Source organism: Ictalurus furcatus, chromosome 12 (assembly GCF_023375685.1).
Source record: "Ictalurus furcatus strain D&B chromosome 12, Billie_1.0, whole genome shotgun sequence".
NCBI lineage: Eukaryota > Metazoa > Chordata > Actinopteri > Siluriformes > Ictaluridae > Ictalurus > Ictalurus furcatus.
In genome coordinates, this window is record NC_071266.1 from 18,702,823 (window position 1) to 18,728,354 (window position 25,532).

The window sequence follows — 25,532 nt, forward strand, 5'->3', positions numbered from 1 at the left end:
CCTAGAATAGCATGTAAACTCGGTTTTAAATAACGACTCAAGTAGATACATTTTGATCGCTTCGAGAGCCAGGAAAACTAATGCTTTGGATGATGCACCGTCATAGAAATATATATAATGCTAGCTAACTTCCATGTAGCTAACAATGCTAACTAGCTAACACCAGTAATGAAGGCAACTCATGCGCGCTCTTTACAAGGAAAAACAAACCAGCAACGGCACTCTTGACCATTCTCACGTCAGCAATTCGGGAGCAGTAGGACGTATTAAGGACAGAAATCCTTAATGGTATCCACTAGACATAACATGCCACCAACAGAAGGCAACAAATTACCAGTACAGACCCACAAGGACCATTACAGTTTCCATTCAAACCAATACAATTCCTATTATAACCATTAAAACAATTTCCATTAACATTAATGGTCCTTTATGGTATTCACTAGACATAACATGCCACCAATAGAAGGCAACAAATTACCAGTACAGACCCACAGGGACCATTACAGTTTCCATTAAAACCAATACGATTCCCATTATAACCATTAAAACCATTACACATTCTATGAGGGTTTCTATTGGGTTTTTTCAGCAGGGATGTAATGTTAGCTTAATGTTAGCTTAATGCCTGCTAGGTTGTTGTGTACTCGTGAGGTAATATTATGTTCTGTAATGTTATCATCTATATTTACAAAACAAAGTAAGACAATACCCTTAATAAACAGCCTTTCTTACTGCTTAAAAGTGATGTCATTGATGATGTTCCTCAGTAATGCTAACTCTAACTGAACAGTCGATTTTGGGGGCGTGGCTTTGTGTACATGCATGGAAATAGGAGGCGGGTTCAAGGAGTAAAGTGTTGTACTTCAGCTAGAGCTGCACTAGTGCTCCAATCGTGACTAATCTTAACTAATACACCTTTAAACAAAGACCTTGGTTTATTGGTTTTTACTGAGACATCATTTCAGGCGCCGTAATAATGGTTCCTGTGCTTTTGGAAATTGCTCATGAGAAAAACATATGGGATGTTTTGTTTTGTTTTTTTAAATGTCTGACACTGTCGTTTATTAACTAGACACGAATCTTTGGAGCTTTAAAGATATGTGAATTTGAATTAGTTTCTTAAGTGTATTTTTTCATTTGTAAAAAAAAAAAAAAAAAAAAGTGTGTTTAGTCATAATGGAGAGATTTCTCTCTCTTCTAAATAAAGGTTGCCTCGGCACATTCCCATAGTTCCCCTGCTGGTATAAAAAATAAATAAATAAATAAATAAAAAAGATTAAACATGTCTTTCAGTGCATTGGCACATTTGTAATATGTGTGTCTGCAACAGTCTTGAGCGGCACATTTTGTAATTAGGTCATTAAGGGCAGAACTTCAGGATTTCCGTTACTTCAAGTGATGAAATACTGAGGCAACATCCAGTGGAACAGAGAGCACAAGGGCAAGAGGAAACCGTGCTTATCTACAAACCACAACGTCTATTCTAGCAAGCAAGACTAATTCATAACTGCAGAATGACTTTAGCTGAGGACTAAATCATAGTATATATTCAATGAGACAGGTTTGAGTTGTGATCTTTATCATCAACTGCATAAATAAATCATCTACTGCCACTTCCTTCCTCTCTGAGAGCATGCAGTGCTGAAACTGGGTGAGAGCAGTCAGTCGATAAAAGTTCCCTTTTACTACATGAGAAAAGTAGTAGTTAGATTTGACACTATAGTTTCGCTTTCTGACGAAAAGGTGCCGTTGTTTAAAAAAAAAAAAAAAGATCAGCAGAAATTTTGGTTTTAATAGCATCCCTAATAAATACAACTAACTGATATTAAATGCGTACTTGTTTAATGTTAGCTAAATTGACTGATAGATTTTATTTCACATTAACGAACATTAAAAATTCTTCATTTCTCTTGAAAGAAAGCGACGAATGCAAGAAAACGAAGTCGAAACGACGTTGAGACTGATGAGTACGCCTGGGTGTCTGGGCTATAATCGTTTTTATTTGTAGTTGCCTGGCAGACAAGTAGCTTTAGAAACTTAAAGAAAAAAAAACAAACAACATTTTATATGAATGCTTAAATGTAATCAAATGTGTCATGGCGGCGTGATGCACGTCAATGCTGGTACTATAGCACTCGCTTCTGAACCACACCACCTGCTGCACTACAAACATCAACCGAGCCGCAATCTGGCTGTCGGTACGACGGCCATACTGTATAAAGGTGTGTTCACACAAATCACCAGTCGCTGTACTGTGGAGTTGTCAGTAGGCGTTCCTACTATTGGTTGCCATAGGAACATTTATCGATGGGTGACGTACCACATTTGACAACAAACTAGTTTCCTTGCTGCTTAAATGAAACATACTGGAAGGAGCGCGTTTGTATATAAAGTTCACCAAAGTATATATGCATTATTTCCTACGAGATGAAATGGAAGCAGTGTGTGCCCTTCATCTATCTGCGGCGAAAGCGCAAGTGCAAGTGCCGGACTGTCCGGGACCACGAAACGGTTTGTACTCGCAGGCAGCATGGCGGATCACGGATGACGTACGCTCTACTGTCTTCACTCCCATTGGTAGTCGCTGCACCAAGGTGCTCCAAACTTGCATAAACTTTGCCGCGTCACTGGACACGCCCACATCTAGTCACCATCGGTCGCTGTCGCTCCTGTCGTTGGAAGTCTCCAGCTCTCATTGAAAATAAACAGTCTCCGGTTGCTTTGTCATGGCAAATCAATGTATCTGTGAACTGCTTATTCCATACATTCGTCTCACGGAACATGAACACGCTAGCTTGACACGAATGATATTATTGGGGTGAGAGGACAGAACACCACATGTCATAGTTAAAACATTGGAGAATGTCTCACTGAGTTTTCGTCGAGGCAGAATACACGATGTGCTACATTAGAAAGAGATCATCTTAAACATGCTTGTTTCCCTTAATGCAGTTAACAATTTAACTAGCTCGCCATATGCTATTAAATTGTCAGCTACCATTTTTTATCCTAGTCAGGGGAGTTTCCAGGCAGCTTTTATCTACCTAGTGGGTTCGCTAAGTACTTGGAATGTATCATTTGTCCATACCTGATACTCCAAAAGACCTCTACCTCTATCGAGAAAACTACCTTCTAAACCCCAAAAACACGACCCAGTTGTCATTCATTATTTCATGCATCATCTCCACCACTTACCACTGTCCTCATTCCCCTTCTCCTCGTCTGTCTGTTCCTCTTTCTTTCTTTATCGTTCTGATAAATAAGCTCTGTTCATTTTAACAGCACAACATGCACAAAGATTTCAACTCATTTACAGACACGCTAGCAAAACAGGGCCCCTTCCGGAGGGAATTTCCAACTACTACAGCTCTCAAAGGGGGTTCCTGGTTTTTGACACTTCTATACATTGAAGTGATTAGCTGCTCAATGCTCTAGGCAGCTACGTTCAGAAATGAGCTGTTAGAGTTTTAGAAAAAAAAAAACCACAAAACAGTGTATGGAAATGATACTGCACTGAAAACGTTGGTTTTGCATATGTGAGTGATGTCTGCTAGTGAGTAAATGACATTTTATACACCAAGACAGTCCCTTCAGTACTTCCTCGCTTTTCTTTCATCCTACTGTGACCATGTTAAACCATTAGATTTAAACCGTGTAGCCTGATATTAATGAAATCAAACATATTATTAAAACTCGTTAAAAGTGCAGCTCTAACGGCTCCTCTACAGACAGCGGGCGTTGATTATCAGTTGTTGAGTGAAGTTGTGAGTACGTGTTTGCGTAAGCAAAAACCGAACAAAAATTTTTCGGACAGATTTACGAACGTTTTGGAAACGCTGATTTTCTTCGTACTCGCGTGCGTATCTTCATCATCTTTAATGTGCAAAGCGCTTTCCCAAAAGAGCTCATTTGCTTTTAGTGACGCCACACAAAACTCCATAAATGGTCATTTGCATAGACAGGAGCATGAAATGAACAATCAGGCTAAAGGGTGAAAAATAGAAGTGGAAATGATCTTAACTCACTTCTAATATACACACACACACACACACACACATATATATATATATATATATATATATATATATAGAGAGAGAGAGAGAGAGAGAGAGAGAGAGAGAGAGAGAGAGAGAGAGTGAGAGAGAGAGCTTACTGTGTGTGTGTGTGTGTGTGTGTGTGTGCATATATTTATATATATATATATATATATATATATATATATATATAATCTTGCTCTGGATAAAGGCATCTGTTAAATGCTATAAATGTAATAAAAATAAGCAATTTAAACTGTACAATCCAGGTATAATAGTGCAGTAATCCATGCAAATGATATGATCTGAAGTCGGGTGAAATCAGTGTTTACGGTACTTTGGCTAGTCTTATAGTCTTTTAGTAAATTTACAGACGCTCAGGAGCGCGAGTGGGATATGAACGTTTTTCTGAATGTATGGGATTTTTATTTCTTACGTTTGTGTCCGGTTTGATAAATGAGGCCGGATGTCATTTCAGCCTCACACAGAAATGGATTTCTCTTACTTGAAATGCTGAAGGGAGTGGCAGGGTTGTGTACACTATGATACATTATTCAGCACATAGCACTTTACTTTAGAGTGAACACAAGGAGGCTAAAAAACCCACAGCTAAACCATGACAGACCATAAAAACCTCGATAAGAGCCCTGTCGCTTCCATTATTCAGCTGGTATACACAGGTAGGACATGCATTATTGATTAATATGATCAGAGCTGGGTTAGGGTTCAATGTCTCAAACGGGCAGAGTTCTTGGGAGTAATGGTGATATGAGCAGCTTAGCCGAAATGTGGAAGTCCCACAGGGAGGGAGATCAAAGTGTTCAAAAAGCAGAAAAGGCAAAGAGCATACACACACACACACACACACACACACACAGCTCTCATTTTCCTGACTCTCTTGAGAGCTACACTGTTCCAGCTGCTGGCCCTAAGTGTGACCAATTAAAGCGTTCCTCTTCTTTTATTTTTTATTTTTTATTTTTTCCTCTCAGGGTTCTATGAGTCTTGTTACTAGTGTACCTGTTTGACTGTATTGTTCAATGTATGTACAATTTTTTCTACTTATTTATTTCTGTAGTTATTTTTAAATTTGTTTGTACCCAAGCTTTGGCAATACAAATGTTAATGCAACCTATAGAGGCAGACAGACAGACAGACAGAAAGTGGCAGAGAGACAGAGAGAGAGAGACATACAGAGAGGGGAAGAGAGAGACAGAAAGGAAAACAAAGACATAGACAGAGAGAGAGACTGAAAGATGTAGAGAGAGAGTGAGAGACAGAGAGAGAAACAGCGAGAGAGAGGGGGGGGGAGAGCAATAGACAGACAGAGAAAAGAGTGGTAGAGAAAGACAGAAATAGAGACAGACAGACAGTGGCAGAGAGAGAGACAGCGAGAGACAGAAAGGAAAACAGAGACATAGACTGAGAGAGAGAGTGAGAGAGACTGAAAGAAGTAGAGAAAGAGAGAGAGAGAGAGAGAGAAAGACACAAAAGTAGAGACAGACACAGAGAGCTACAGAGAGAGAGAGATTTTGTAATTGTTATGATTGCTCTTTATTATTGTTTTACATTGTTTCTTACCTTTATTAGTAAATTCACTTTTATTCCTTAATTTTACTCACTTTATCCTTCTTTTTCAATTATTCTGTATATAGTGCCTTTATATTGTCCTTCATTTATGTACATTGTTTGCACAATTAAAAAAATGAATCTATTAGTATTTTATTGTATTTTGTTTTTACACTACAGTTTTCACACTACCCCTCCTTTGTACTTGCTTTGGCAGGTCAAATGTACAATTATTTGTCATGCCATTAAAGCACATGACAACTGAAACTGAGAGAGAGAGAGAGAGAGAGAGAGAGAGAGAGAGAGAGATGGTTTGTACAGTAGTGTATAAACGTCTTAGGCCATTCATCAAAATGATATTTAAAGCAATTTATCAGGTCAGTGTTCATATATTTGTGAACACTATATCACATTAGATTAAGAGCAACTTTAACACCAATGTGATCAAATGAACATTTTCCCCCTAAAACATTAGATTTTTTCGTGATATTTATCCTACAGGAACACAGGTTTGGTTACTAACCCTCTCCTCAGGAAAGCTCAGCTATTCCAGCACCAGCACACCTGACTCAGCACAACTACACACTGCATAAACAAAAACAAGCGAGCTTTGTGGGACGTGTAACAGTCAATCCGACAGCACAGGTGCTAATTCAACCCTGGAGATTCCGCGTGTTATTACAAACAGTGGGATGCCTCAGGGAAAGTCATGAAGATGGCACACACTGGCACTGTGACAGACACATCACTGTAGGTTTGTATCAACAAGGATGATACTGTCAACATGTAATAGCCCACCGAAGTTGCTTACTCAGCATCTGGCACCAGAGTCACTGCTTCAGCTGGGATATGAAGTCTGTTAGGAAATAGTTTGACAGGGCTTTAAGTAACATTCGTACAACACTAAAGCCTTAGATTGAAGTCCCAGACATACATGCGAGTCTCTGAAATGCCAGAAAAATATAATCAGCCTGATAAGATTCGGATAATTAACACAACATTTACTCTTCTTAAACTCGTGGACTCCATTGTTTTAATTGTAAATCTTGGTCTAGTTCCTCACAGGGAGTTTTTTTTTTGGTCACGGTCGCATCTGGCTTGCTCATTATCGATCTACATCGGCACTTTGGTACATTTACTTGAAATATCCCATACAGAAATCTGATATATGAACATATATGTCCGTATATCCGAGAAAGGTTTCACATGTATAGTCATACTGTATAGAATAAAAGCATATATAACCAATTTGGATATATGATGCATGCGTGCGCCCTATATGTCAAAATGATATGGCTTAATCATACACGTAAATACATGTAAATATAGGGAAACAACATATATAGATTACATATGGTTATTTCTGCAATTACTTTTTAACCAGCTGGTTTCACACTAATTTATATTGGATGTACTTAGACAACTCAGTCCCTCCAGGATTTTGCAATCGTGGAAATGAACACAAACTCGAGGAAATGCCGCAATATTCGGGGGAGCTTATGATTTTTCCAAATTACCACAGACTTTCCGCAGATTTTGGCCAAGACGTGTCATGTGACGTCATCACAACACGCATTCAGCCGAAGCCCCCTTGGATTCACGTGCGTTGAAGATGTGTACAGCTAAAAGGTCTCATTTGCCAACAAACATCACTGTGAAAGAGTGTGCAAAACTATTTCGTGCAATCGCGATTTCGCCAGTTCGAGTAGTTTTCCACAAAAAAAAGCACAATTGCATAACAAAATGTGAAAAAGCTGCAGTGAAATCAAGTTTTTTGGCCTCAACAATCACACACACACACGCACACACGCACACACACACACACATGGGGAAGAGCTATACTTCAGTGGCAGTGTTTCCTGTGCCACAGTATACTTTGCGCATTAAATCTGACAGCAAAATGTGAACTTACACCACAACATTAACGGATCTATTACTACATGAAAGACAACTTTAACGGTGTCATAATAATGGATTCCATACAATCATTTAACACAAAATAACAAGGTAGAGCTGTAGGGCAAAAGGTTACAAAGGCCAAACCAACCAGATTTACCAACCTGAGCAAATACAATATAATTATTCTTTTTTTAATGGAACAAGGAGCATATCAATTAATGTGGAAAAGAAGGCGATATATAAAACCACACATGGCAATATCTCTGAATTATTACAAGTTGCCCAGGCCCTGAAGCAGTAAAGCATCCCCACACCATCACACTTCCACCACCATGCTTGACCGTAGGTATGATGTTCCTTTTCTGGAATTGGGTGTTTGGTTTATGCCAGATGTAACGGGACCCCTGTCTCCCAAACAGTTCCACTTTCAACTCATCAGTCCACAGAACATTCTCCCAAAAGGTTTCAGGGTCATCAAGGTGTATTTTGGAAAAATTCAGACAAGCCTTAATGTTCTTCTGGGTTAGCAGTGGTTTTCACCTCAGCACGCTTTCATGGAGGCCATTTTTGCCCAGTGTCTTTCTGATAGTGGAGTCATGAACAGTGACCTTTATTGATGCAAGAGAGGCCTGTAGGTCCTTTGATGTTGTCCTTGGCTCTTCTGTGACTTCCTGGATGAGTCGTTGCTGTGCTCTTCGAGGGGGTACACTACGAATGTGATGAGGTCAAATGCATCCTAGACCATATATATGAAAACAGTGCTATATGGTGAAATAGTACAAGTGCTGGCTTGACTACTGTATTACATTCTACCCTGAAACAGAGGCCTATACGCTCAGTACATTATAATACATTTCTACTGTTGGTAAAGTAAACAATGCGTCACATAAGTATCTACGTCGATAATTTTTCCTAATTTGCATATTGACTAATTGTTGCCTCTCCAACCCAAACCCACTTATTTGAAATGGCAGAGCTACACTACATAATACATAACTTCATAACTACATCTGCATTTGGAGAGGCCACATAATTAGTTATTTAAACGGTTTGGAATTATTTTAGCTTTATTGCTATTTATTCTAATGATGTATGGTGGTGTTACAGGCAAACAAACACTTTCTAACAAGATAAGTCGCACAATCTTCTCAGGTGGCCAAAGACCACCTGCCATCCATCAGACCAAAACTAGCCACAAGCTAAACAGCTGGCGAGAGGCAATGAAGCAATTTGCAATTCACAGGATTGCAAACAAAAGAACAAAGTTCTATTGAATGAATAAGTGTCTGTGTAATTGGCTTGCGTTATTCTTGTATAACAAACCAAACAACCGCAACTATACACACACACACACACACACACACACACGAACACACACAGAGATTTAAGCCAAGTATAGTAAGAGAACAAGAGGATGTCCATTAAAGCAATGATGTCATCAGAATCTCTGCACACTTCACACACTTCTCTTTCAACTCATTGTGGTTGTCGCACCCATCGAATCTGCCTCCTCAGCTGTGCTAGGGATGATTGATTTTACTTTCACAGAATCACAGAGAATTTCAAGAAACCTGCTTATGAAAAACTGAGTTTATGTTTAAATGAAGTCTTATCTTATTCAGTGAATCGTGAATCCAGAGCCTTTCCGAGGAACTGTGGGTGTAAGGTGGCCTTGATGGGTTGCCAGTCCATCAAATGGCAGAAAACAAACACACACACACACACAGAGAGAGAGCGAGAGAAAACATAGCCAATCCAGACCAATAATGGTGTGTTTTTGCAAGGTGGGAGGAAAAAAGAGAACCCAGAGGAAACCCACACGGACATGAGGAAGAACATGTAAAACTCTGCACAAACAGTAATCTGACATCAGGATTTAACCACGGACCCTGGAGCTGTAAGGCTAGTGTTTAGTTAACAATATTAATTTGTGTTTTTTTTGTGGAATAGCACTACTGAACACTGCAAAACACTACAAAATAAAAAGCAGAATGTCCATCCATCCATCCATCTATCCATCCATCAGTTTTCTGTAACGCTTATCTTACACAGGGCCACGGGGAGCCTGGAGCCATTCCCAGGGAACTCAGGGGAACACCCTGGACAGAGTGCCAACCCATCACAGAGCAAAATCACACACTACGAACAATTTCAAAATGGCAATCAGCCTACAATGCATGTCTTTGGCCTGGGGGAGGAAACCGGAGTACCTGGAGGATTCCCCTACGGCACGAAGAGAATATGCAAACTCTGTGCATAAACGGCAGAACCAGGAATCGAACCCCCATCCCCGGAGGTGCGAGGTAAACGTGGGAACCTCTAAGCCACCGTGCCCCTCGGAAAATCAACTCAGAAAAACTCATATGAAAAATAAAGAAAAAATGACACTGAAACTCCACAGGGCCCTTAGATAAGTCTGCTGCCTACTTTCATACAGTAAGCATTCATCCTCTTAGCATCTCCATGCTTTTAGTTCTTCTTGTGGCAGGATTAAATCCTGTCATTTAATATGGAGCACTCACATGGCGACAGGGCACGGGGACGAGGGATGGCAGATGGTGTTTTCATCACAAGGGTCTGTCTGACATAAGAATAAATCAACTGACTTTGCTTGCGTGCCCTCACTGCACTTATCACATTACACTGTTTGCTCATGCCACTGAGGACAAACATGTACAAACAAAACAAAAAACAAAAGTGCAGTGAGTCACCGGATAGTCGATAAACTGATTAAAGCGATATCTTTGCCGAACTCTAATGCAATCTCGGTGACTATTGTTAGCAGCCACTGTGTATTTCGATTATAAAGCGATGCCAGAATTGAGTGGTTGCTAAAATGCTAATTTTCTCTTGCCTCAATTGTATGTTCATATACAAAAGATTAAAAAAAAAATACAGTTTAGAAAAAGATGTTTTCCTGCATTGATGTCGGCGGCCATGTTTGCGATCTCCATGGGTCCGCATGCCTCAGGGCAATGACTCATGCCGAATTATTCCAACGGACTGAAGCGAGCAGCTGATGGCCTGTGTGACATTACTGCGTCATTCTCCGTCCTGACTCAGGGTCTGTATATCTTTTACGCTTCTAAATATTTACATGACAATGAATCGGAGACAAACGGATCCAAGATCAGCGCCACGTTTCATATGTTTGAGATTTAACAGCAAATGCTAAGTGTTTGTGTACATTCTCAGCGTAGAGTAATGATTCAGTCATGCAGTGGAACATAAACAGTCTGTAATGATTCACATGGAAATGAATGTAACTGTTCTTACCGGACAGAGCTGGGATCCTTCCGTCCTGCCAGGATTAACGAGCGCTGATCGGCGTAGGCATAAAAATCTACACAAAAAAAAAAAAAAAAGGAAAGAAAGAGAGAAACATATACAGTTCAGTGTGAAACTCGGAGAATAGTTCAGTTCTGGATGTAATTCGAATCACAGGTTTATATTAATACTCTTGCTCTAATAGGGTAGGTTATCGTTTCTATAGTAACCGTTCATTCGCAGGGACTTGTAATAGCGGATGCTCACCATAAGCTAACACTAATAATAAAAGCATTTAAAAATGTATTAATTAACAAAGAAAAACTTATAATCATTGACATGGTGAAGTTTTCTGTAAGGACATGTTTAGTTAACATTTATGGCATTTGTGGAAGGAGTCTCCAGTGTCAGTGCTTTGTAACGGTCAGTAAGTTTCCCTACCGTAGGAAAGCTTTCAGGAAACATGACTTCCAGGTTCTCAGTAACATGACAAGCTGAGTTTAAAAAAAAATGGTCTTATTCACTTCAACAGAGAGGTTTCAAAAAATGAGGATGGTGATGAAAGGAATGTTTACAGCTGCTGTAACACAAGTGATAACAGGAACTAACTTGTCTTGTGGACATTTCACAACATGTAACTATCCATCCATTTTCTATACCGCTTATCCTACAGGGTCGTGGGGAACCTGGAGCCTATCCCAGGGGGCATGGGGCACAACGCGGGGTACACCGTGGACAGGGTGCCAATCCATCGCAGGGCACAATCACATACACATTCACACTATACGGACACTTTGGACATGCCAATCAGCCTACCATGCATGTCTTCGGACTGGGGGAGGAAACCAGAGTACCCGGAGGAAACCCCCGCAGCACGGGGAGAACATGCACACGCCGCACAAACAGGGAGGAATCGAACCCCTGACCCTGAAGGTGTGAGGCGAACGTGCTAACCACTAAGCCTCCATGCGCACATGTAACCATAAACGGTTAAAAAACATGACATGTTCATTAATAAATTAAACACAGTCATCTTTGGCAAATTCCTGTGGTACAACACTTCAGAACGTAATCAGTCACCTCATTGTGTTTTATTCCTTACCAGTAACATCATACATTTAAAAACAGTTAGAAGATTATTAAGATATGGAAACGTAATATTCATAGTAGTGCAGCATGTAGTGGCATGAAGACACCCTCTCTCGGTGTGTGTGTGTGTGTGTGTATTAGAGAAAGGCAGCATGTACTGTACACACTAATATGCGCTGCATCTATGTCTATTTATGCTTGAAATGACTTCACATGACATTTCTTCTAACTGAAAGACTGAGGTCACGCAAGAATAGCACTTTAAGCTTTCTAACCGCAGCAAGGACTTAAGCTGATGACTCCACTTGGCACACTCAAGTGCACAAAGATGATTTTGCTACTACAGGAAACAGCTGAGGGTGTAACACAACTCTAAACTCAGCAGCACCTCAGCTCTTGGTTGTGTAAACTGAGCGGGTAAACAAGGTCACACTTAACACAGAGGTCTGACAGTAAAAGTTCAGATTCTCGTGCTGATAACGGACCAAAATGCTAACCAATTCTGGACACTAAAGTAGATAGTTAGCATGTTCACACCCTGCTAGCTTTCATTTAAAGTGAAACGTTAGCATGACTAACTTTATGACGAGACAGATTTCATATTGTCTGACTTAATTGTTAAATTTACGTAGTTGATACCACGAGTGTGGAGCCATTAAAAAAAACACTTATAAAACATGCATTTAACCATTCAAACAATGTGTTAACCCATCTCATACATCCCTTTTTACAACTGAACTTTGTTGACAATGTTTGCAGTTTGATCGTAAATTAGGGCATTAAGGACATACTTTACCTCAAGTTATTTTTTTTACATGAATAATTTACTTTCAGTGTATTAATTTATATAACATGGTTCAAAGTGATGCAATCGATCAATATCAGTCACAAATATAATTGCAAATAAAGGAAAAAAATGAGCGAGAATGGACTTTTCTTCTTCTCATGATCTTCAGGACATGCAGATCTTCCTGTTGACCATGTGACTTGTGGAATATTCCAAAATGTTCATAGGGATGAATGTTGTGGGACATTAAAATATAACATATAACGGATGACTTGTGAAAATGATTGTAAATCCAATACTGTATAAAAAGCACCATGACCATTAGGAAGTTCCAGTTAATTGGTGGAGCAAAACATCATACAGTCAGTCTGATGGTGATTTCATTGATAAATTAGGCCAGTTGAAGCTTGTGATGACTAACCATTAAGTAAAAATGGAACACTATGCAGAACTGTTTAAAGCAGAGTAACATAATAACCCACTGATGACTGCACACAGTGAGGACTCCACAAGACCTCTGAAGGTGTGCTGTGGTATCTGACACCAAGACGTTAGAAGCAGATCCTTTAAGTCCGGTAAGTTGTGAGGTGAGGCCTCCATGGATCGGACTTGTTTGTCCGGCACGTCCCACAGAAGCTCGATCGGATTGAGATCTGGGGAATTTGGAGGCCAAGTCAGCACCTTGAACTCTTTGTCATGTTTAAAACCATTCCTCGATCATTTTTGCAGTGTGGCAGGGAGCATGAAAGAAGCCACTGCGATTAGGAAATACTGTTACCATGAAGAGGTGTACTTGGTCTGCAATAATGTTTGGGTAGGTTGTACGTGTCAAAGTAACATCCACATGAATGCCAGGACCTAAATTTTCCCAGCAGAGCATCACACTGCTTCCACCGACTCGCCTTCTTCCCATAGTGCATCCTGATACCATCTCTTCCCCAGGTAAACAACACTTTTTTCCTTCTTCCAACACATCAACTATGAGAACTGACTGTTCACATGCTACCTAATAAATCCCACCCCTTGACAGGTGCCATTGTAACGAGATAATCAATGTTATTCACTTCACCTCTCGGTGGTTGTAATATTATGGCTGATCCGTGTACTTTCAGTGCATATATCCACTTCAAAATTCACCCCCACATAATGTCTTTTGACATTGTTCTTATAAATATAACAAAAGACGCTGCCATTGTTTGGGAAGATTTTATACAACAAGTAGCAATCATGGCGAAGCTGAATGATCTTAGGGACAACATTATTTTTAATACCAACCACTCGAGCGGAAAAGGCTACACAGTCATTGCAAACACCTTAAACATCCCTGTCGGTACAATTAGTTCAATAATATGCAGCTGAAAAGTTCATGGATTTATAACTTTTGGTCCTTCTAGAAAGGTGCGCCACAGAAGATTTCCTAAAGCGCTCAGATTAATGATAAGGAAAGTGAGAGAGAGAAACAAGCAGTCACTTGAAAAGAGTTGCAGGACGACCTGAAAGCAGCAGGATCACACAGAATAACAAGCAATAAACTGAACCGCAGTCATCTCTGTTCCTAAACTCCAGAGATTCATGTTAAATGCATTTTGATCGATCAGAACTGTTTTGGAACAATATGCACTGGTCGGATGAAACAAAGCTGACTGATAATAATTCAGCTCATCATGTTTGGAGAAAAAAAGGGCTGTTCATAGGATCCCAAGAACACCATATGCACAGTGAAGTACAAAGATGGAAGCATCTGGGGTATTACACGGCACCGAAAAAACATGAACGGAGCAATGTACTGAGCCATTAGGAGAGAATTTATTCCCACTGGCCAAGAAACTGAATCTGGGGAGAATATGGATGTTTCAACAAGACAATTATTCCAAAAATAAGTCAGCAAAAATAACTCAACAAGGCAAGAATTACTAGATATCTTAACTGTAAAACAACAGCTTAGCAACAAGGTACTTCAGTGTGCAAATATTTTTTACCCTATTATTTATTTATTTATTTGAACATATCACAAATTCAAATTTTATTGGTCACACACACAACCATACACAGTATGACGTGCAGTGAAACGCTTTATAGGACTGTCCGATTCTTCCATTGCTCCATGGTCCATTTCTGATTCTCTGATGCTCATGCTCATTGTAGGAGCTTTCGGTGGTGAACAGGGGTCAGCATGGGCACGCTGACCGGTCTGCGTCTATGCAGCCCCGTATGCAGCACCGGTTGTCCTTCCTTGGAACACTTTTGGTAGGTACTAACCACTACGTACCGGGAACACACCACAAGTCCTGCTGTTTTGGAGACGCTCTGACCCAGTCGTCTAGCCATCACAATTTGGCCCTTGTCAATGTCGCTCAGATCCTTACACTTGCCCATTTTTCCTGCTTCCAACACATCAACTTCGAGAACTGACTGTTCACTTGCCGCCTAATATATCCCACCCACTGACAGGTGCCCTTGTAACAATATAATCAATGTTAATTATTTCACCTGTCAGTGGTTTTAATGTTATAGCTGATCGGTGTAAATAAAAGATATAAATAAAAGGCAGAAACTGAACTATGTTCTATATATGTGGAATAAAGTGCAGACATGACCAGTTGTAAGTGCACTACAATGCTGTGCAGTATCGGGCTGAGGTAGTTGCAGCGAAAAACCTAGTATATATAATAAATATGTATTAATACAGGATAATACGATATTTGAAGGAATGTAGGAGGTTTGAACAAAGTCAAAGACGTGATTTTGAACTGGATACACACGCTGGATGTATATATTTTTTTAAAAAGTGTCTGAATACTTAAGAACACAAAAAAAAACCCTCTGAAATTATATATCAATTCAATTCAAATACAGAGGGACTCATTCAAAATTCTGATAGTGCTGAGAGGTGCAGCTCAGACTTGCACTCATTTCATGTCGCACTATTCAGTATTCCTCACGGTCGATGCCAGTCTCCGAGGTGCTTTTGTAATTGGTTTGAACTGAGATGCCCGCTGTTTGAGTGGGGGCCCGTGGGTGTCTCAGCATCGCTTTGCCAGTCTTTCTCCTCTCCTCGCCGACAGTTTCCATGGTGATCGAGTTATATCTGGAAGGCTGAACACAATATGTGTCGGCACTTTGCTCATGAACTCATTAGTACTTTTAGTCGGTGAAAGAGTCGAATGTTGCGATTGGAAGTCTATAGATCTGCAGGCATATTTAAAGCATTGTTTAAGGAAGTGTGATCTTAATCTCAGTGCTGAGTGAGTGTGCTATGTAGATAGTAAAATCGCCTCAATCAACATTTTGTGTCTCACTGGCATTACATTTACAAAGATGTACATGAAGTAAAGGTACACAGTGTCTTTTACAACAACCTGTGTGTATAATGAAGATAAATAACTTCAAATTATCTACAGCCTTTAGAAAATAAAAACATTTGTGTCTGTTCCATCCCACTATAACTACACATTTCCTTGAAAAAAAAATCATTAAAATGCTTCCAAAATTGGTGATTTTTGCTTGAATGTGTGAATTCATTTAACGGCTCATGCTTGAAACATCCATTTCAAGAAATCATCCATTGTAGGTTATAAAAAAAAATCATACGGTACAGTGTCTCACAACATTCACTCAACCTGAACACATTCATCCCCTATGAAGGTGTGGAGAAATCAGACGTTCAACAGGAAGTTACATCATCCGAATTTATAGATCATGCCAAGAAGAAAAGTAACCTTAAACTCTTCATTTTTCCCCAGTATTATCAATGGCATTATATTATTAACTGATGAGGTCATTTTGAAAGTACAACCCAGTTACCCCAAATTATAGATTGAACGTAAATTTTGTAAACTATTAAAATGTCCGTAATGTCCTCATACCGTTAGCATGGATGCTACTTTACCACGTGTTGTATAATTGCTAATAATTCTTTGCTAAAAACCCAACTCTGTGACTTATCTAAGAGCAAAATGCAGACATTGTCAGCAATGAAACCTTGTAACGAATGAGATATTGTTGCCTGAGATGGCTTACCACATTTCTGACTGGTTAAATATATGTTTTGTTAGATTCAATGTTTAAAAAAAGAGAGAATTCTTAAGAGTTACACGGGCTAAATGCCAATTGTGGAATCAGAGTATGCAGCTGAAAACCTGAAGTAAACACTATAATTACAATAACACCAGGCAACACAAGCTTGCAATTTTTCACAATTATCGCACATTTACTGCAGATTTGGGCAAGGACGTGTCATGTGACATCATCACAACGCGCATTCAGCCAAATCCTTCTTCGATTCACGTGCGTTGAAGTACAACTAAAAGGACTTATTTCATTACTGCAAAAGATCGCGCAAAACAATTTCATGCAATTGCAATTTCACTAATTCAATGCAAAAAAAGCACAAAAAACTCAAAATCAAGCATTTTTAGCCACAACTATCACAAAAAAAACCTCTGGGCTGGGCGACATGGAACAAATCTTATATCACAATATGGATGATTTCATATCTTGAAACGATATATATATATATATATATATATATATATATCACAATATATTATATTTTCTTTAAAACGATCTATACAAAATAACCGCATGCATTACTGACTGCCTTTTGACAGTTCTGTGAACTAAGCACCAGTGAAAGGCACGTTTACTTTTGTCCTTTTATTTGGAAGTTACATTGAATAGAACTGTCACAAATAAGAACAAGAAAAACAAAATATAAACAGTAAATATTAAAATATGATGTTCAAGTTTCAGGAATCCAACTGACAGAAATACCTCCCTTTTTAGACACAAGTTCCTCATCTTTTACTCAGGCCTGTTCTGTATCAGAGTGCTGCGTGGCGCTTCACTCAGTATCACGTTCCTCCATTCTTGTCTTTGTTTTTGCTACAGCACACTACTAGTAGCTGCTAGCGCCTACCTTAGTGACGGAAATCCGTTGCTGAAAAGTGGCTTTTCTGACATTGATGATCTATAGAACGTCCATCAATAGACATTTTTCTATCCATATCGTGCCAAATCGCAGCGCCCGGTGTGGTAGGGGGTCAGGAAAACTGATCTTTTTGCAGATAAATTATTAAAAGGAAGCAAATGTGGTTCCACTCTGTTCAGGAGATGGTTTACATTTTTCTTTTGTTGACTTTTCAGACAGTGTCTTACAATTTAAAAGGTTAAGATGGAATCATACTTTCTGCCTTGCACTGATGATAACTACGTGTGCTCCATTGAGGACTGAAATAAATAAATAAATAAATAAATAAAAGAAACTCTCGCAATTTGCTGTCAGTTTAATGTATGTTTGTGCACAGGACTATACGTAGCACAGCAATACATACATGTCTTTTCCTAGAAGCAAAACCTCTCCATAAAAAAACAAAACAAATCCATGTGGTTGTAGTTTAGGCTCTGAAGAATCGTCAGTAAATCCCAGAGTGACTGGAGTCTGTTAATGAGACCTCGCCCTAACTACTGTGCCACATACTGTACCGAGGGTGTGCTGTTGGGTGGGCACTAGGGAGGAATGTTTAAACCAAGATTACATCCTGTAATGCAGCAAAAATGGTAGAGAGAGCCTCAGATCAGCTATGGAAGTGGCCAACAGGCCTTAAGTAGAATCAGGTGAATAGGCAAAAAGCAAAAAAAGGAAGGTACTTGCAGTCATATGAGAAACAACGATTATAAAACGATTCTGCTTCAGTTTTTCATTCCCTTTTGTGTGAAAATCTTAGTCCCAACGGTTTGAACTTGAAAAGTTTCATTTATACTTTAATTTCCAAACCCGGTTCATTCTGGAAATCCTGCAGATATTAAACTTGCAGTACATGGATTATTGCAATGAGCAATATGACTGCTCATAGTTTTGCCTTATGTAATTCTTTACATAGAAACAATATTCTGTGCATGTTGCTTTATAATGTGCAAAGAAGAAAACATGACGGTGCATGCTCTAATAGGAAAACAACCAACATCACCAACATTTCCTATACATCACACTTTTCTAATTGACATGGCATGCATTTTTTTTTATCCATTTACAGTTACATTAGTTAGGTCCTGTTATCACTGACTGTACATCAGCTGTAAGCAATCGTTCTCTCACTTTCTTTTAAAGGCAATAAAACAGATCAAATATACCTTGTCATGTTACCAAGAAACTTCAACGCACAAGCTCCTCTGTCCTTAGACCAGGGGTTCCCAAACTAGGGGTCGTGACCTCTTGATTCATATAATGGGGTCGTGAGAGAAACTCACTGTCTCCTGTTTTGTTTTATTCATTTATTTTTTACAAATTAACATTAGGCATATTGGTCCAACTATGAAGACAAGTTTAATGTGTTACTATTCTGAAATGTTGCTGGGAGTTACAGACGAAAAAGCCACATTTAAAAGAAGAGCTATTTTAGTCTATCCTGACTCGCTGCACTATCGTAGGAGTTGGACAAATTGGACAGATTTCTCCATCCGTCTACCTCTACTAGTCCCTCCAGTGATTCTGACTCACTGGAACAACAAAACTAAAAAAAAAAAAGAGCCAAAATATCAATATAAAATATCAATCTAAACCATTTACTGAATGTGAAGTCTGAATTATAAATACAGCTTTAACTCTTGACTGTTACAAAACACGGACACTGGAGATTCAATAAAACTTAATGATTAGCCTTTTTTTTTCTTTGTTAAATAACAATTTATTAACATTTTTAAAATCCATTTATTATTAGGTTTAGATTATGGGGCGCATCCGCCATAATAGCTTGAATGAATTAGCTGTTACTATAGAAGAAAAACAGATTAGAAAGAGCATGTTAATATAAACCTGAGATTTGAATTACGGCTGGTAGAGAGGTGCTGCTATAGAAAATGTATTCAACATGAATTCAACAGCGCTGCGGTAGAAACCTCATTAATGCTGTATATTGACTGAAGGGATCAAATATTACCACCTGCTCTTTACACGTACACCGACTCTACATCTACTCTGAAAATTCACTGGTGCTGAAAATATGACAAAAACAATTTTCTGATTTTTACACAAACAGCTAATTGTTCAAATTGCTGAATTGCTTTTGATACTTAATGAATTTATGTAAATATGCGGCTAAAACCCAAAGTGTATGTCACTTACTTTCCTGGATTAAACTAATCTAATTATTCTATTATTTTGCAAGTGTCACGTATCAAGAAACTCTGGACTCCATTTCCCATCAGCCACTGCACTGCACTGCACTAGTTGTCACATGACCACCTGCACCTGATTCACGTTTTGGTTAATGAGCACTCCTGTGTATATATAGTCCGTGTCTGCACGGTTTGTTTGTCTTTCGTTGTCTTAGACCCCTGTGTTCCATGTTTCCTGATCTTGTTAGTCTATGTTTAGTTTTGCCACAGTATTCTACCAAGTAGTGTTTAAGACTCACGTTGTTTATGTCTTGGTGTTTGTTTCTTGCCACAGTGTGTTTAGTCAAGTTGTCTTAGTGTCTTTGTTTCTCGGTACGTTGCTTCAAATAAATGTCATTATCTGCACCTGCTTCTGGCTCAACCTCGACTTGTGACAGCAGGAACACAAATAGAAAAAAAAAGGAAGTAACTTTTACTTGAACCGATTGCACAATAAAGTGGTTTTTGAAAAGGTATATATATATATATATATATATATATATATATATATATATATATATATATTTCTTGTTTTGTCTTGGATTTAAGGCATTGCATTCTGAAATATTTTGAAAGACTGAGTGTTTCTGGAAAGTTTTCTTGGTTCACCCTCTTTGTGGTTCTCAGTCAAGTGTGTGTGTGTGTGTGTGTGTGTGTGTGTGTGTGTGTGTGTGTGTGTACAAGTCAGTTAAGTAATCATCTTGGGTTCTGCTATTTTAGTCTTTATTACAACTGATGGAAGTGCACTTATGTTTAAGGTGTTCGTGCCAAATAAGTAGTATCGATGATGTTTACCTTTGACTGTTTTTTTTTTTTTTTTTTTTTTTTTAAAAAACAAAGGAACAAAAGATTTACTTTTATTTGAGCAATTTCACTCAAGTTTGAGTAAAGATTTCTTATATAACAAGAAAACGGCTAGTTAATTGTACTTATATTTATATGAATAACCCTTGGTTTCATGTAAACCTTACTTAAAATGTGCTTAGTTAAATGTACTAAATGTCAAACATTTCAGTGTCATGTTCAACGTATTTGCATGTCCTTTACAGATGCAAATACTTTGCGATAGTCTATAGGGCAAAAACCTTCAGGCCATAGGGACTGGTTTGCCCAACTGATGGATATGATGCATGAATATTAAAACATGTCGTTATGTTGTTCATATACTGAAGGAATTGCTTTTTATGACTATAATTTCTGACAATGACTTCTATGAGAACAGAATCAAATAACGAGCAGCAATCAGAACAGGATCATTTCAGGGTAGAGTAATATAACCAGTTAAAGTGGTCCACACTTACATTCTTCACCTTTGTAATTCACAATCAAACCGCATGCTTTTCCAGCCCAAATATCACTTATATTAAAAAGGAGATAGATTATCAATGTGTAGGAATACCACGAGCACAAAAAATAAGAATCAAATAAAACAATAAAAAAATACATACTGATAAGGAGTCTACACTCAGCACAGTGAAATTCTTTTCTTCACATACCCAAGCATGTCAGGAGGTTGGGGTCAGAGCACAGGGTCAGCCATGATACAGCACCCCTGGAGCAGAGAGGGTTAAGGGCCTTGCTCAAGGGCCCAACAGTGGCAGCTTGACAGTACTGGGGCCTGAACCCCCGACCTTCTGATCAGTAACCGAGAGCCTTAACCGCCAAGCCACCAACTCATATTCTAATGTATTTATAAAAATTGTTAATATTAAGGTTTAAAATATTTAACTCTTTTTACCAGAGAGTTTCCACCTGTTTTGGCGATGCCCGTGTTCAGCATTGAATTTATTTGTGACATCACACTACATGGTAGAGGTTAATGGCTCATATGAAAGTAGACAATCAGGACTGTAAGAATTTGCAGGGTTTTCCCCCCCAGCCTACTAAGTGTAAATTCTATAATTTTATTTTGGCAGTTGTATACGGTGTGTTACTATCAAAAAAGCTTTAGTTGTGTTGTCTGTTTTATCTCTGTACCAGTTTTATTGTGGAGAGGTGTGAATTGTTTACCCAGCGGGGGTTCAAACCCCTTCCCTTTCCCATCGTCGTGCTAACCAGCACCTAAAAAAGTCATGATACTCTACTCACAGAAACCCAACAGTGTCATGACTAATCTAACAACAGATTTGTGGCGATAAAATAATGAATTTGTATATATTTTTGATTGAAAATGTCAGATAAGTCGATAAGTTGAATGCCAGTGTACCGTGAGAAAGGGTTATTAATAGTGATGACCAAAATGATAGAAAATATCTTTAACAAAACATAGCGAGATTCTTTTACAAAAATTAGGACTGTTACAGCTTGATACAGCTTATTTTGGAGGGGGAAAAAAAACGTCGTAAAATAATCTACAATACAAAAATAACTAGTTTTTAAAAAAGCTAAGGCTCTGGAATTTGGTTCAAAAATAATTTAGTTTATTTAATTTGTTATTTTGTGTAGAAAGTTTCACAAACAGATATACAAATGGCAAATAGAACAGCAGAAATCACCAAGATGGTTTATGTTAAATGACATCGTCTCGGTTGATTTGGAGGTAATTTTTATTATTATTATTATTATTATTATTATTATTATTATTTATAACATTATATTTTCCCTTAAAATGACTGTCCATAAGTGTGGAAACGATGCATGAAAGGGTTAAATAGATTATATTAGTTTCACTGTAGTTACTAAACAATTTATAATACAATATTTAAGAGGAATAGACTGTGAAATGATATCTTGTAAACTAAAGAGAACCAACACTCACTTGGTAAATTATGGCTTTGGCCATGCACTAACAAGCACTGTTTTTTTTTTGTGCAGCTTTCCAGATGTCCATTAGTTGGCTCTGGACAGTAAATGGATGCTTAGGTGAACCAGAGGTCAGTCCTAAAGCCAAAACAAAAGACCCCACTGCATTTGTATTTGCTTTACAGCAGAAACGGTTGTACAGCGGTTGTAGCTAAGACCCTTTCTAATGGCACCCACAAACAAGGAGAGGACAGGAGGCTGAAACGCTTTCCCAAAGCAAAATCCTTACAGCTTATTGCTTAAGCGTCCATGTTGCAATGCATTACTCAACAATTTTTCTGGATCCGTTAATCATATGAGTGTAGGACTCGTTTCCAAAACTGAAATTGTTCAATGAACTTTCGCCAGTAAAGCCAACATCATGATCTGCTTATTTAATGGCTTACATACACAGGCCTAAGGAATCTACAGTTGTGGGCAAGACAATATAGATCACATTACCAGTATTCCATCTTTCAATTTCAGCTGAATATTGGTAAATCTGATATTTGACAGCCAAGAAAACTCATGGCAACCTATGTTTGACCCTTTAAACCATAATAATACATTATCTTTTTACACTAACAACTTACACAGAGACTTGTATGGTGGATGCTCAACATAAACAGACGTGTGTAAAAAAAAAAAATGTTTTAAAACTGTGATGAGATGTTTATTTAACATTTTTGTGGTTAGCAAGTTTGCCTCGCACCCCTGCGGTTGGGGGTTCAAATCCCGCCTCTGCCCTGTGTGCACAGAGTTTCCATGTTCTCCTTGGGCTTCAGGGTTTTCTCCGGGTACTCCATTGTAGGCTGACTGGCATTTCCAAATTGTCTGCAGTGTGTGAATGTGTGCCCTGCGTTGAGTTGGGACCCCGTCAAAGGTGTCCCCCGCCTTGTGTCCCGGGTTCCCTGGGATAGGCTCCAGGCTCCCTGCGACCCTGAGTAGAATAAGCAGTATGGAAAATGGATGGATGGAATGAGCCTCCAGTGTCAGCGCTTTGTAACACCACCTAGTCGTTAATTATTTTCCTATAACAGCACGCACCAATCGTGTTTTATTCCTTATAAAGTTGCTGAATAATATGCTTTTAAATGAATAATTACAGTATCTCACAAAAGTGAGTACACCCCTCACATTTTTGTAAATATGTGATTATATCTTTTCATGTGACAACACTGAAGAAATGACACTTTGCTACAATGTAATGTAGTGAGTGTACAGCTTGTGTAACAGTGTAAATTTGCTGTCCCCTCAAAATAACTCAACACAGCCATTAATGTCTAAACCCCTGGCAACAAGACCCTGACACTGAGCCTAGGCTATCTTTATGTAGAGCAACAATTCTTTTTCCAGATCCTCAGAGAGTTCTTTGCCATGAGGTGCCATGTTGAACTTCCAGTGACCAGTATGAGGGAGTGTGAGAGCGATGACACCAAATTTAACACACCTGCTCCCCATTCACACCTGAGACCTTGTAACACTGACAAGTCACATGACACCGGGGAGGGAAAATGGCTAATTGGGCCCAATATGGACATTTTCACTTAGGGGTGTTCTCTCTTTTGTTGGCAGTGTACACAAGCTGTACACTCACTACTTTACATTGTAGCAAAGTGTCATTTCTTCAGTGTTGTCACATGAAAAGATATAATCAAATATTTACAAAAATGTGAGGGGTGTACTCACTTTTGTGAGATACTGTAGATACTGATTAGTAAGCTTACACATTAAGGGATTACTCAGCACATTCAGTTTATGTGCTAAATTGTTTGTTTCCTTATTACAATACATCAAACGTGGAAATAGTTGTATTGCTATTGCACCTATTATCCTGTATTTCTCATCGCACGCTAACGTCTAGCTTCTGTTCAAGTACACTTCATTATGGTTATTATTCCATAGGATCAATTATAGGTTTGAGACTTGATTATAAGCTCCACCCAAGTATAATAAAAAGAAATACATATTAAATAGAGGTGAAGTTATGCATTGTGTCATGTTTTTCACAATCCATTTGGGAAGTAGAGCTACTGTAGTGGCTTTTTTTTTTTCTTCTCTTTTCTCGACATATCTTTTACAAGAACTTGACAGAACTGTTGCAAAAACAGAGCAAAACCACAAAGGCAGAGACTGAACATGCAATTCAGCATGACCTCTTTAAAGTTTGGCACTGTACAATTTGCAATGAATAGAGCAGAGGTAGCGGCCGTAATCTGAGAATGTGCACAATAATAATATTTCGATTAGCAGCACATGCCTAGTGTTTGTGCAAATAAATAAATAAATAAATAAATAAATGTTGGAGCTATTTTTAAATCTTGACATAATTGCAAAATGTGGGACATCACCAATGCAGAAATAGGGCAGGACTGAGCCACACCTCTTTTCGTATGTGACACTCTGTAAAGCCTCAAAATAACACGCAAGACTGCTATCACACCCCGTTACTGTAGCACTGATTTACAGCACTGGAAGACTAAAGCATGACTCAGCACTGAAGAACAGACACGGATCAGATGAAAATGAAAGGACAAGTGGAATGGTAGAGGAAGTGTGGAGAGTGATGGAGTCTTGTAAGAAAGACTCAGGAGCAGACATGGTATACACGGTGCCCATGGCAGTGTTGTAATTAACCTCTGTGAGCCAGAGGGCCAGACTTTAACCCTATTTGGACAGGATTAAATTTACATGAGGACCCAATTCCAGTTCCGTCATTTGCAGGCACTGCTCCTTGATTTCATTACTGCTTGGCTGTTTTTCTCCCACTTACCCTTTTTTTGTTTTTACTAACTCTGAGTTGATCTGATTTCAAGCAGACAACTATGTGATTCTGCAATGTGCTGCCTCTTGCATTGGAAAAAAAAAAAAAAAGGGTTTTCTGTTCACCATATTTAGTCACCTAGCCATATTAAACACTCACCAGATCACAAAAGATGAATGCTTTT

The 25,532-nt window shown here is 38.7% G+C and overlaps 1 protein-coding gene across 2 annotated transcripts in view; it reads right to left on the reverse strand.

Moving 5' to 3' along the window:
- Positions 1-25,532, reverse strand: part of LOC128615658 (thyroid hormone receptor beta) — a 125,371-nt gene that overhangs the window by 50,315 nt on the left and 49,524 nt on the right. For both annotated transcript variants that reach the window (XM_053637884.1, XM_053637885.1), the window contains exon 2: positions 10,782-10,848. The gene's annotated coding sequence lies outside the window, so the exon portion shown is untranslated. The remainder of the gene's footprint in view (positions 1-10,781; positions 10,849-25,532) is intronic.